At 39.2% G+C, this 13250-nt stretch overlaps 1 pseudogene; it reads left to right on the top strand.

Annotated features, from left to right (window-relative positions):
• The first annotated feature begins 3195 nt into the window (after positions 1–3195).
• Positions 3196–13250, top strand: part of LOC143389649 (WAS/WASL-interacting protein family member 3-like) — a 36415-nt pseudogene continuing 26360 nt past the window's right edge.

Below are 13250 nucleotides of genomic sequence, written 5' to 3'. Positions count from 1 at the left end.
TTTTTTAAATGTGTGTGTTACTTTTTCTATAATCACTGCCTTACATTTCTAAAACACTGTCATATTTCCTGCCAGTAGAAATATTTTTGATTATTGAAATTAAATATACTAGTGATCAGAATAATAGCTGGCACATCAAAGGCAGTTGATGTTGAGTCTGATGTTCTAATACATAAAGAGTCTTGAGACATTAGAGGCTTTAGTGATGCTCTGCCCACGCGGGGCTATACCTTCTTCCTTCCAGGGTAGGGTTAAGCTCGCCAAGACATCAAGGAGGCAGAGAGCCTTTGGAAGGACTGTCAGAGAAGACAGGTCTCCTTTGGGAAAGTGATGGTTTCATCAGCATGCCACCCTGGTTACATTAAGCCTCAGTCAGCAAGTCTAATTTTAGGAGGTGCAAGACAAAAATACAGTGGAGAGGAGTGAACTAAAAATAGGCCCCCTTTCCCTGTTACCATCCACTTCCTCAGAGGTTTGGCATGTTCCCAGGAAGCTAAGTTCTCTCCCTGCTATAGTGGGCATGCAGACATTCCATGGTTATGGAGAACAGTGAAAGCCCCATCCTGAGTCACTGCAGATGTCTCGACCTTCAGTTTTCTTCTACTCTCCTACAGAATTGCTGGATCCAATTGAACAGCTGCTTCTGTGTTTTCCAGGGAGGGTTTGCACCAGCCTTATTTTATTAAAAATATACCAGGGGTGCCATTGATGAGAGTGTGTTGTATAAGTCACACTCCTGCCATTCTCAGGGGGAAAAAAATTGTTTTTACTTTTAATTTGCACTCTACTTTTCATATTGAAGAATGAGTTTCATTTTACTCAGTTTTTAAGGGCTTAATATGTACAAGACATTGTGCTGAGTACTGGAAGGATGGATTGAGACATCATTTCTACTTCATGGAGCCTACTTGGGGGAGCCAGATGCATGTCAAGTTGGGAAATAGATGTTCTCTGCAGCTGTACAGAATCGCTTGGGGGGGCTGCCTTTGGAGAAATATATTAATAAAATCTGCAGGAGGGAACAGTTGTAACCTGGCTAGAGCAGGCAACAATAATGACAGCTTATCTGCACCTCCTAAGTCAAGGGCAAGAATTGGTTCTATGTACGTGAGAGGTGACAATAGTGAAGAAGGGAATAAGAGAGAGGAGTCCTAACACTGGTTTGAAGATGGTGACTGAGAGGATGCTGGGCCAGATGAAATTTTCCTGTGTTGGGATGGTGGTCAAAGGTCATTTGAGGGTCAGGGATGCCCCTCACTCAGTGGGAAATTGTTTTTGATGCCTGAGATAGAAAGCTTTTCTCTTCTCCACCCATATAGCAGTAAATCTGCTGTTTCATGTGGATTTTTTTTTGTGGGGGGAGGTGTTTCATTGGGTTTGATATGGTGAGGGGGTATCACTGACAGCTCAGGCCATGTTTGTGAGACCACAAGGAGTAGAACAAAGACAGCTGTTTGAAAGTAGGAACCTGGAACCAAACATAACCCCGGAACGTAAGTTCCCTGACCTTGCAGAAATCTCTGGAGAATTTGGGCTTCCTGAGAGATTCCAGTAGGGCCTCTGAACAAGTCTTCTCTACATCTCAGGATCAGGGAATTCCAGCTCCATCTGCTCTACTGGATTAAACTCATAAAATAAGTAGGAATATAAAAGAATAAGAGTGGAGATGCCAAGAAGGAAATAATTCTAACTCTTGAATTACTGTTGTGGTCTCTGAAAGAGCCTCTGTAGCCGGGCCTGGGAAGATGCAGGTGATTTCAAGAGACAGAGTTGGAAGAGGAGGCTGTATCAGACTGAGGAAGTGCAGGGGATTGACTGTGAGGCACCATGTGTGTGAGCAGCACAGGGAATGAGTGTGTGGCTGGGATGTAGCATGTTGGGGTGGTTAGGCCCTGATCAGATCCTGGAAGCCCTTAAACACTATGCCAAGTGAGTTTTACCCAATTCTGTGGATGACTGATCTAGGACTCCCAGCCTTCTCACTTCTACCTACACCCCTGGAGGGTGGCCTACTGAGATCAGAGCTGTGGTTTAAGGAGTGTGGGTGAGAAGTGGAGAGAGTGTGAACACAAGAAGCTGTAGTGGGACTGGAAAGGGCGGTAGGAATTGGAGATGTGTTTTGGAGAGGGTTGATAGCAGGTAAAACTGATGAATTATTGATAGAAGGAGTTTTTGGTTTCGAGTGTGGTTGACTTGAGGGATATTGCTTAGATCCATATTACAAGAGAAATAACAGGTGGCAAGAATGTGTGCATGTGTGTGTGTGTGCATGCGTGTGTGTGCACGCACACATACATGTGTGTTTGGTGGGTCGTGTGGTGGAGATAATGTGTTTATTTTGGAAGTGTTGAGTTTAAGGACATTTTCTTGGAGATGTTCAGCAGCCAGTTGGAAACATAAACCCAGAAGCTGCAAATTCAGCTCCTTCTGAAATGATCTGTCTGTGTTACATAAATGCCATTGAGGCCCAAAGATGGTGGATGTAGACTTCAGTTGTTTCTATTCTGCTGATGTATTTCCAATCCTTAACCAGAAAGTAGTGTGCAGAAGTGTCTGGCTGCCCTTTCTCTTGTCTCTGCCCAAAGAAGATGCTCAGAGAGCAGTAACCTCAGTTTGGCAATGCTAAGAGGAACAGGAGAGTTTGTACTTTTCTTGCAAATTATGCATGGAGCTATCTAATTTACTGTATTTACTTGCATTTGACCTTTCGTCCTTATGCATATGGATGTACCGACTATTTTTCTAAGAAAATAAATACAACTTTGCAAAATAGGTTTGAAAAACATACATAAGGAAAAAGGATGGGGGGTATTTAAACCTTAAACCTGCTTTTCTGCAGGTTGTCCTTTCTTTTTTTGTTTTGACCTATAACCATAAGTTTGTGCTACCTGCTATTTGTCATATATTTGCTAATTTTAGATATTGTTCATTTGTTGTGTATTTTTATAGATATTTCCATCCTAAAAACAACAACTTGAGGCTGTTTTTATAGAGAACATTAGGACAAAATGTTGTGCTTAATAAATCCAGAAAGTCAAATAAATATATACTGAATTCCTGGTGTGTAGCAGTCTCTGGGCTTCTGGAGTGGAAAACAAAGGAACTGACATTTGCCCCTCCACGCTGCTGTGAAACCCATATATCATAAATATACAGAAAGACTTGTAAGCTGCAAATGTTTGCAATTATAGGACTATGTCGCTGTTGTTTGGGGAGAATCAGCAGGTGAGTTTTCAGAAAGCACTTCGTGGAGATGGTATATTTGAGCCAGACAGAGATATTGTACATTCTTAACCAGAGGAGGGACTGATGACATTCATGGAAGATTTATCTAGGTGTTAGCAATAATTGTGCCATGTAGTGATTGAAGGGTCTGATAGTTGCAGGATGGGAACAAGATGTCATCCTGGCACCCTACAGCAGCCCTGAGGGACATAATCCCAGGAGACTTATTCTTCCCAGAGCCTGTTCATATTAGCTTCTTGGCCAGTGGTAACTCCTGCCCATTAACCTATTCCATGAAAGCCCCATGTGCACACAGACTAGGCCTTTAGACAACTGAGTTTGAATTCAAGATGAAACCTCAGGAGAGACTGTCCTCGTTCTTAAGAAAATAAGAGGCATTGTTGTTTGGGATGTTGAAATGTTTGGATAATGGATCTCCCTGACCCTGGGACACGATAAGCATGGTCACTTGAGATGGGAAGAACCTGACCATTTGTTGGCCTGAGATATATTTTTACTGTTCTGCAAATGAACGGAGATTAGAACTTAGTGAGTGGCCCAGTGGGAATGGCAAATAAATGCCATGGTTTAAAAAAGGAAGTAGTGCACAAAGTGGTAATGAAGGAGAAAACAGTCTGTAGGTGAGCCCTGGTTGAGTGAGTTAGGTGCTTGCTCTTTTTGGCTTTCGGAATAGAAGAGATGATAAACTTGATGAGGGCGAGGGGTGAGTTTAAATTTTAATCTCTAAATAATATGACAACACTGTTATTTCTTTCTTTATCACACTGAGTCATCATTTATTGACTTGCTGCTATAAGAGATGGGGATTGAACTCCCTTATATCACCTCTCACCTTCTCCTCCCTGTCTTCCTCCTTACTTTTGGTTCTTACTGTGCTATTTTGACTTCCTTTTGTGGTTGCCTTTGATCTTTAAATAATACACTTGAGCCTCCATTGGTTGTGGTCAGCATTTGACAGTGTGCTCTGACCCTCTCTTATATGAAACGGGGTCACCAGTGCCCCTACTCTTTGCTCCATCTCTTTTCTGTCTTTCATTTGCCAAATTTTTTTAGTATTTTAAATTTTGTTTTCATTTTTCAAATTTTCATATTGTAAGATTGACTTTTATTCTCGGGGAGGGTGATGGGTCTGTGAATTATAACGTATGCATGGATTTGTGCACTGTAAGAATACAGTATAGATCCATCAACCCCAAAGCTCTCTGGTGCCACCCCTTTGAAGTCATACCCTTCTTCCATCTGTAATCCCTGGTGGCCACTTGTCTTCCTTTTTATTTTCTCATGAGTATTCCAATGCTGGGCATTGTCCACAGTTTGTTAATCCATTCACTGGCTCAATTTATTCAGGTAACTTCCAGGTTTTGGTGATTATGAATAAAGCTGCTATAAATATTTGTGTATAGGATTTTGAATGAACCTAAGACTTTGTTTTTCCAGGGTAAATACCTAGCTGTGAGATTACTGGGTCATATGTTAAGTGTATGTCTGACTTTATAAAAAAATGTCAAACTGTGGTGCTTCACAGTCCCACAAACGATGTGTGAGGGTTCCAGTTGTGCTCTGTTGTTTTCATTATGTGATATTGTAGGTACTTTTCTGTTTCTTTGTTGTTTTGGCTTGTTGGTTTGGTTTTTGCAGGTTAGCCATTGTACAGGTGTGTAGTAGTCTCCCATCATGATTTAATCTGCATTTCTCTAATGACTAATGATAGCAAACATCTATTCCTGTTCTTATCTACCTTCTGTATATTCTTTTTGGTGAAATATCTGTTTAAGTCTTTTGTCCTTTATGTTAACTGGGGTTTTTGTTTTCTTATTGTTGAGTTTTGAAAGTTCTTTATATATTCTAAATATAAGTCCTTTATTGCACAAAATTTTTTTCTTCTTGTCTGTAACTTACTTTTCATCCTGTTAACAATTTTTCCCAAAACAACAATTTAAGTGTTTTATGGAGTCTAACTTTGTAATTTTTTTTTGATTGGATGTGGTTTTTGTGTCTTATCTAAGAACTCTTTGTTCAACTCCAAATCACAAAGAATTCTCCTTTGTTTTCTTCTTAAAAATACTACAATTTTACATTTTATGATCCTCTTGTGGATCAATCGTGATCCATTTAAGGGTAATTTCTACAAGGTATGAGGCTTAGGCTCATACCTTTTTGCATACAAGTGTCCAGTTGTTCCAACATTTGTTCTAAAGTCTATCCTTTTTTCATGAAACTACTTCACATTTTTCTCAAAAATCCATTAACCACACTCAGGTGGCCCTATTTCTGAACTCTCTAATCCATCCATCCATCCCATTGATATGTGTGTGTGTCCCCTGGACAGCATCAGACCATCTTGATTACTGTAGTTTATAGTTAATCCTAAAATGAGGTATCCATGTCCTCCAGCTTCACTCTTCTTTTTTTTTTTTGCTTTTCCATATACATTTTAAAATCAATTCACCTATGTCTATTTTAAAATCTGGGATTTTGAATTGAATTGCATTGAATTTATAGATAAACCTGGGGAGAATTAGCATCTTTACCATATTTAAAAATTCTTCCTTTCATTGACATTCTGTGGTTTTAAAAATCCATGTCTGGGCTTTTAAAAATTTTTTTTGATTTCCAGTTATTTATTGCTAGTATATAGAAATATGATGGATTTTTTTAGTTGACTTTATATCTATTCTGACCTTACTAACTCACTAGAAGTTTCCTAAATAGAAAACCATGCTCCCTGATGCAGCTTTTTATTTAATATATATATATATATATATATATATATATATATATATATATATATATATATATATATTAGCTGTAAATGGACATATACCTCAATTTTGTTTATTTTATTTATGCAATGCTGGGGATCGAATCCAGGGCCTTGCTCATGGGAGGCAAGTGCTCTACCACTGAGCCAAAACCCCAGCCCACAAATGCAGTGTTGATATCTTCCTTTTCAATCTGCATGCTGTTTATTTCTTTGTATTATCTTATTTCACTTACTAGGATTTACAATATGATGTCAAATAAAATTGATGAGAGGGAACATTCTTGCTTTGTTCCTAGTTTTCAGAGGAAAATATTCTTCCTTCAAGTATGATGTTATAGTGTTTTTGACAATGCCCTCTATCAGGATGATCAAGTTCCCCTCCATTTCTTGTTCAGCAAGAGTTTTTAATTATGAACAGATGTTGAATTTCGTCAGATGCTTTTTTTGCATTGGTTAATGCAATCAATGAGATTTTTGATTGTCCTTTGTGGAACCAGATATTCCTATATGCATTCCCAGAATAAACCCCACTTAGTTGTAGTCTATTGTTTTTTCTAAATATTCCCAGATCCATCAACTTCTTTATAATTAAGGATAATAACATGTGTCTTCTATCATAGTTTAGTATTTCTTGCTTTGTCTATAAAAGTTGAACATTCATGAAAAACAATATTTTCAGGATTACGAAGTAAAAATATTATTCATATGAAACTTTTCCTGGGCAGCTTCCTCTTTTCAATGGAATCACAGATTCTCTTTGTTTTCAATAGGGGTGAAGAGGAAAGGAGAGGAGAGAGTCTTTTTTCCTTTGATACCTAATATCATCCATCTTTTATCCGTAGTCTCTTGCTTGGAATCTATTACATTTTTTCCCAATCTGAACTGGCTGTTTCCTAGGCCTGTGACACAGCTGTCATCCAGTGATTTCTTTTTTTCTTTTTTTAAATCCCTGTCTTTATTCCAGGGAATATGAGCTTTAAAACAGAAAAAGGAGTGTGTCAGAAGCTATTAGAGAGAGCTGGTATTAATAGCTCACATTTATTAATTACTAGGTGCAAAGCACTGTTTTAAACTCAATATATAGATTATCTCATTTATTTCTTACCACAGTTTATGTGGCTGTTGTTATTCTCTTTCCAATTTTACAGATGAGAAAAATGGAGGCCTCCAGAGGTCAGGTAACTTACCTTAAATTATGCTACTAATAAATAGTAGATCCAGGATCCCATTCAAGATGGTGGGACTCCAGAGCCCACATTTTCAATGCAAAGAAGGACTGTGTTTACTCATGGAAAACTGATGGAAAATGTTGTTTTTGTTTGTTAGTTCCTTTTGGTACTGGTGATTAAAATCAGGGGCGCTTAACTACTGAGCCATATCCCCAGCCCTTTTTATTTTTTATTTTGAGATAGGGTCTCACTAAATTGCCTTGGATCTCATTGAATGGCTGAGGCTGGCTTTGAACTTGTGAACCAGTTGCCACAGCCTCCTGAGTTGCTGGGATTACGGGCATGCATCATGGCACCAGCCATAGAAAGAGTTCTTAATCTACCAAGAACACTTGGCCACTGGCAAACAGTTGCTTCCTTAAGTGAAAACTCAGCTAGAATAGTAATAAGGGACCTGGGCTCTGCTCTTCCCCTATACAACAACACTGCCTGCTTAACTACCGTCCAGCAAATATGTTGTTGGCAGCCCAGACAGCAACAAAAGCAGTGGCTCAGGAAGAACTGAGGAAGTCAAGGGCAAGGGCATGGATCACAGAGACACCTGAAGGGGTGTGGAGCATCTCCTGAAAACAAAAGGATGGTTTGGGGCCAGATAGGAAAGGAAGGCAAGCCTCCATTCTTTTTTTTTTTCCTTGTCTTTCCACATATTTTTACTGGTGCATTATAGTTGTACACGATGGTGGGATTTGTTGTTACATATTCGTACGTGTACACAATATAACAATATAATTTGGCCAATATCACTTCCCAGCACTTATCCCTGTCTCCCGTTTTCCCATCCCTGGTCTCTTTCTTCAACTGAATCCCCTGTCACCTTTCTTTTCTTTATTCCACTCTGCCTTCCACATATGAGAGAAAACATACAACCTTGACCTTTAATATAATGTTCTCAAGTTCCATCCATTTTCCTATAAATAACAATAACACAATTTTATTCTTTTTTATGCCTAAATAAAATTCTATTGTGTCTGTATACCACATTTTCTTTATCCATTTATTCATTAGTGGACACCTCGTCACATCCCACAGTTTGGCTATTGTGAATTACGCCACTATAAACATGGTTTGCATGTATCACTATATTACAATGACTTTAAATTTTTAGAACAAATACCAAGGAAAATAGCTGGGTCATGTGGTAGTTCTGTGCCTAGTCTTTTGAGGTACCTCCACACTGATTTCCATAGTGGTTGTACTAATTTGCAAATCCACCAACGATATAAAAGTTTCTTTTTCTCCAGTATTTATTATTATTTGTATTCTCAATGACGGCCATTCTGACTGATGTAAGATGAAATGTCACTGTAGTTTCAATTTTACATTTCCCTAAATGCTAATGATGCTGAACATTTTTTCACATATTTGTTGACCATCTGTATTTCTTCTTTTGAGATGTGTCTGTTTAATTCATTAACCCAGTTATTAATTGAAGGGTTTTTTTGGGTGTTTTTTTAGTTCTTTATATACTCTGGATATTAATCCTCTGTCAGAAAAAAAAATAGCTAGCAAATATTTTCTCCATCCTATGGTTTATCTCTTCACATTCCTAATTGTTTCCTTTGCTGAACAGAAGCTTTTTAATTATATGCCATTCTATTAATTAACTCTTGTCATTATTTTCTGAGCTTTAGGTATCCTACAAAGAAAGTCACTGCCTGTGCCTATATGCTGGAGTGTTGACCCTATGTTTTTTCCTAGGAGTTGCATAGTTTCTAGTCTAATTCCTCGGTCTTTGATCAATTTTGAGTTGATATTTGTGCAGGGTAAGAGATAAGGGTCTAGTTTCATTTTTCCACATATAGATAACTAGTTTTCCCAGCACCAACAGTTGTTCAATAGGCTGTCTTTTTTCCAGTGTGTGTTTTTGGCAACTTTGTCAATGATCAGAGGACTGTAGATGTGTGTGGGTTTGTCTCTGTGTCTTCTATTCTGAACCACTGGTCCATGTGTCTGTTTTATGCAGTTTTTTGTTACTATAGTTCTGTAGTATAATTTGAAGTCAGGTTTTGTCATGCGTCCAGCATTGCTTTTTGGACTGAGAATTGCTTTGGCTATTCTGGGTCCTTTATTCTTTCAAATGAATTTTAGAACTGTTTTTTTTTTCTAGTTTTGTGAAGAATGTCATTGGTATTTTGAAGGAGATTGTATTGAGTTTCTAGGTGGGAAAACCCTCCATTCTTCATCAGCCGTGTCCAGAACTGGAGAGCCAAGGGTGATGACAGAATTTTGAAGCACGTATGTCAGGCATCCCAGATCTGCTGCTCCAGGGGACCAGCCCAGAGAGGTCTGGAAGCAGACTTTGAAATGGATGAGAATCCCATGGGTGCTCTTCTTAGGCAAAGCTGCAGATCATTGTTTTTCTAGGATCCAATCCAAGCCCAGACTCAGAGACTCCTATTGAATTCTCCATGCAAAAGGCCTAGAAAAATGACAGTGAGAAAAAGAAGTCTAAATCCACTTACATTATCATCCGTAACTGGCAATACTCTGAAAACATCTCACACTTGCCATAAATTTTGAAATTTCTCCCATAGCTATTTTTGTTGCTTTTGTCTCCTTTTATATGTGGGCTGTGTTCATAATCCCTATTATTTCAGAATCAACATAAGGAAGCCATTAGCTGAAAACCCTGCATTTTACCTTCAGTCAGTAGAGAGGCATGAAAGGAGAACTGGGACTCAACTCTGGAAAGAAAGAGGTGGAGCAGTAAGATTGGTGCATAAGAGGTTCTGTGTTACCTGACAAGGGAGTTTCAGGAACAAGTAGTTTACAGTTGAGATATCAGCCGCACAGCGTAGGGTTACTCTGTGCAGTTTCCACTAGAAATGCCCCTGGTCCTCCCTTGCCAAGGCAGCTGCTGGCTCACATTTAATGCACTAACCGGTTCTTCTTCTTCCACCTTGGCCATCCTTTCTGGTCCTGGCAGAGGCCTAGCACTTAGCTTCTATAGTACTAGCCTTTTCTGAAAGCTTTTGTCTTACACACACACACACACACACACACACACACACACACACGTGCACGCACACCCCACAGCCCTTCCTTTTCCTTCTCTGATGCCCTTTCCCTGCCTGCTCCTTCCTGCTCTGGTTCCTTGTGAAGCAGCATCTATCCTGGTTCTAGGCCAGAGGGCAGTTTTCCCCCACCCCACCCCCACCCCCAGCTGCAGGCCTGCCCTGCATTTCCTGGGTGATGACATTATGGAAGAGGCTTGCAGCTTAGTGGTTATGAGTGCCAGACTGACCTGGGATTACCTCTCAGCTCTACACTTCCTGGCAGTAGGTGGTCTGCTTCACCTCTGTGCCTCATCTGTCAAGTGGACAGAATCCTCATAACCAGGACCTACATCCAAGGGTTGCTCAAGGGCCCTTGTAATGAGTTAATTCTCTCAGGTTACTTGGGACAAGGCCTGGCACATATAAATGCCTTCCCATTACTTTTTGTTATTGTGATGTTGTTATTGTCACCTCATTGCATGTTGCAGCCTGTTTAGTCAGCTTTCTCGTTGCTGTGACTAAAGGACCCCACCAGAGAACTATAGAGGAGGGAAAGTTTATTTGGGGGCTTACAGTTTCAGAGGTCTCAGTCTATAGACAACAGATTCCATTCCTCAGGGCTCCAGGTGAGGCAGGGACATCATGGTGGAAGAGTGTGGTGAAGGGAAGTGGCTCATGTGATGATTAGAAAGCAGAGAGACACTCCACTTGCCAGATACAAAATATATACCCCAAAGCCAGGTCCCCAGTGATCTACCTCCTCTAGCCACACCCTACCCTCTTTCAGTTTCCACTCAGTCAATCTCATCATGGCATTAATTCATTAATTTAAGGCTCTCGTAACCCAAGCATTTCTCCTCTAAACCTCTTGCACTTTCTCACACATGAGCTTTTGGGGTACTCCTCACACCCAATTCATAACACAGACCCTTGTTAATTCCCTTCCTCAGACTCCAAAACTACCTCTGTATGCATACTAAAGTAGAGGAGGAGATGGGTCCTCCCAAAAGCTTTTTTACTTCAAATGAAAGAGGGGACAGAGCCATAGGTATCTTTGAGGGTTCAAACTTGGATGAATGAGGAAGGCATTTAGCAAAAATGGGAATGCTGGTGCCATCAGCTGGAATTAAGGACAGTGGTGTTATTTCATTAATTTGCAAATTAATCAGCTGGGAGTTGGGCACGTTTCTTTCTTTCTTTTTCTTTCTCTTTTTTTTTGTGGAGGGGGGTAGCACTTTTTGTCTAAAGTAAAAAGAAAATATAAAAGAAACCTCACCAGTTATTGAGATACTGTTCAAACTGTGAATTATTTATTATCTCTTCCTCATATTGTACCTTGACTCCTAGCCTCAGGCTTTTTTTTTAATTTATTTTTTAATTTTTGAATTAATGAGGTTGTTCTTTGCAGGTCCAGTATGGGTTTTTTTTAAACCAAATTTTACTCATAATTTAAAATTTAGACTTAAAAACCTGGGAACATTGCCACCATTGAAAACGAGAGTGATGACAAATTGAATTCTCACTTGCAGGGATAGAGTGGCCAAGGAATAGAAAGTGAGAGGACCCTCTGGAAGAACCTGGGCTGTGAGATGCCCTCCCAGGACAGTCGATTCTCCTCCCACACCTGCATGTTGTGTGGGAGCCGTTGGTTGTCAGAGCCAAAGATCCAGGGTTAAGGTCTACATGGAATTCAAGTTAACAAATACAGATAGATTGCTTATGTATGTAGTTAAAAGAAAAGAAAAGAAAATCTGTCTTCCTTCGTAATAGAAAGTGGCTTAGATCCTACTCTCAAAAACAAGAGACAAATATATGTAAAGGCTGTAATATTGGACAAGATATAAATAGTGTCATAGAAAGTTACAGATCATGTGCTTTGGCAGTAGGAAAAGTCTAATTGAGGAAGTTAAAAAAAAAGTCTTTGTAAACTGTTCTTGCTGTGTAGCTTACAAGGGAGGTAAAAGGTTTGTGAAATATTGCAGGACTTTGGTGAGGGCATTCCCAGAAGAGACAGGAGCCTGAGCACAGGCTGCAAAGCAGGAAACAAGAAACACTGGAACAATCTAGAATGGAGGCCTATCACAGCCTGGGAAGGCTACCTGGGGCAGTATGACTGGATTCCTCCTTTCAGTTAAGAGTGGAGTGCCACAAGGGCATTTTGTGAAGGGAAATCAGGTGATTAGTGCTTTAAAGATGACCCTCTAAAGGTAATCTCAAAGGTGGATTGAGATTCTAGTTTTAGAGGCCAGCTAAGAAGCTTGGATCTAGAAAATAAATTATAAAACACACACACACACAAACCTATATATATATATATATATATATATATATATAAATGTGTATATGTCTATATACCATATAAACACACACATATGGAATAGCACACATACACATTTGTACACACATATGTACATATACTCTCTGAGAACAAGATCCTGGCAGTCCAACCCCTATGGCCCCTGGCCCAGTCAACACTCATATCTTAAATATTATTGGGTTACATCAATAACTAAGTAGTTTTCTCCTGATTTCTATTAACCATCATTCAAGTCCCCTCTCTCCAAAAGTCTCCATGAACTATTTATAAATTCATTTTATCATTTAAAACTAACAAACACCACATGAATTTAAATATGTGTTTTTGTCGGGTATCCAACCCACACCTATATGTTCATTGCCTTTCTGAATCTATAGCTCTGCGAAAGTTGAATCTCTAATCCCTGCCTCTAAACCTGACCTTGCTGGCCTTGTATATACATCTCAAATCCCTCTCTTTCCACACTCCTTCATTTCTACTCTTCTCATCCCTGACATTTATTCTCCTACTTTTCTAATTATTCCCTATTGAAGAAACCTTGAACTCATATTGGAATTTAAATTGCTAAAAATTAGTGATTAAATTTATCACCATAAGTGTAGTTTGTATCTAGAAAAGGATCGTCAAATTCTTTATAACACTATTTTATAACACTAGTTTAAAAAATGCTATCATTCATAGGTACACACAGGGTAGCA

This window comes from Callospermophilus lateralis, unplaced genomic scaffold (assembly GCF_048772815.1).
Source record: "Callospermophilus lateralis isolate mCalLat2 unplaced genomic scaffold, mCalLat2.hap1 Scaffold_63, whole genome shotgun sequence".
Classification (NCBI taxonomy): Eukaryota; Metazoa; Chordata; class Mammalia; order Rodentia; family Sciuridae; genus Callospermophilus; species Callospermophilus lateralis.
This window is presented reverse-complemented; position numbering and strand designations above follow the sequence as displayed.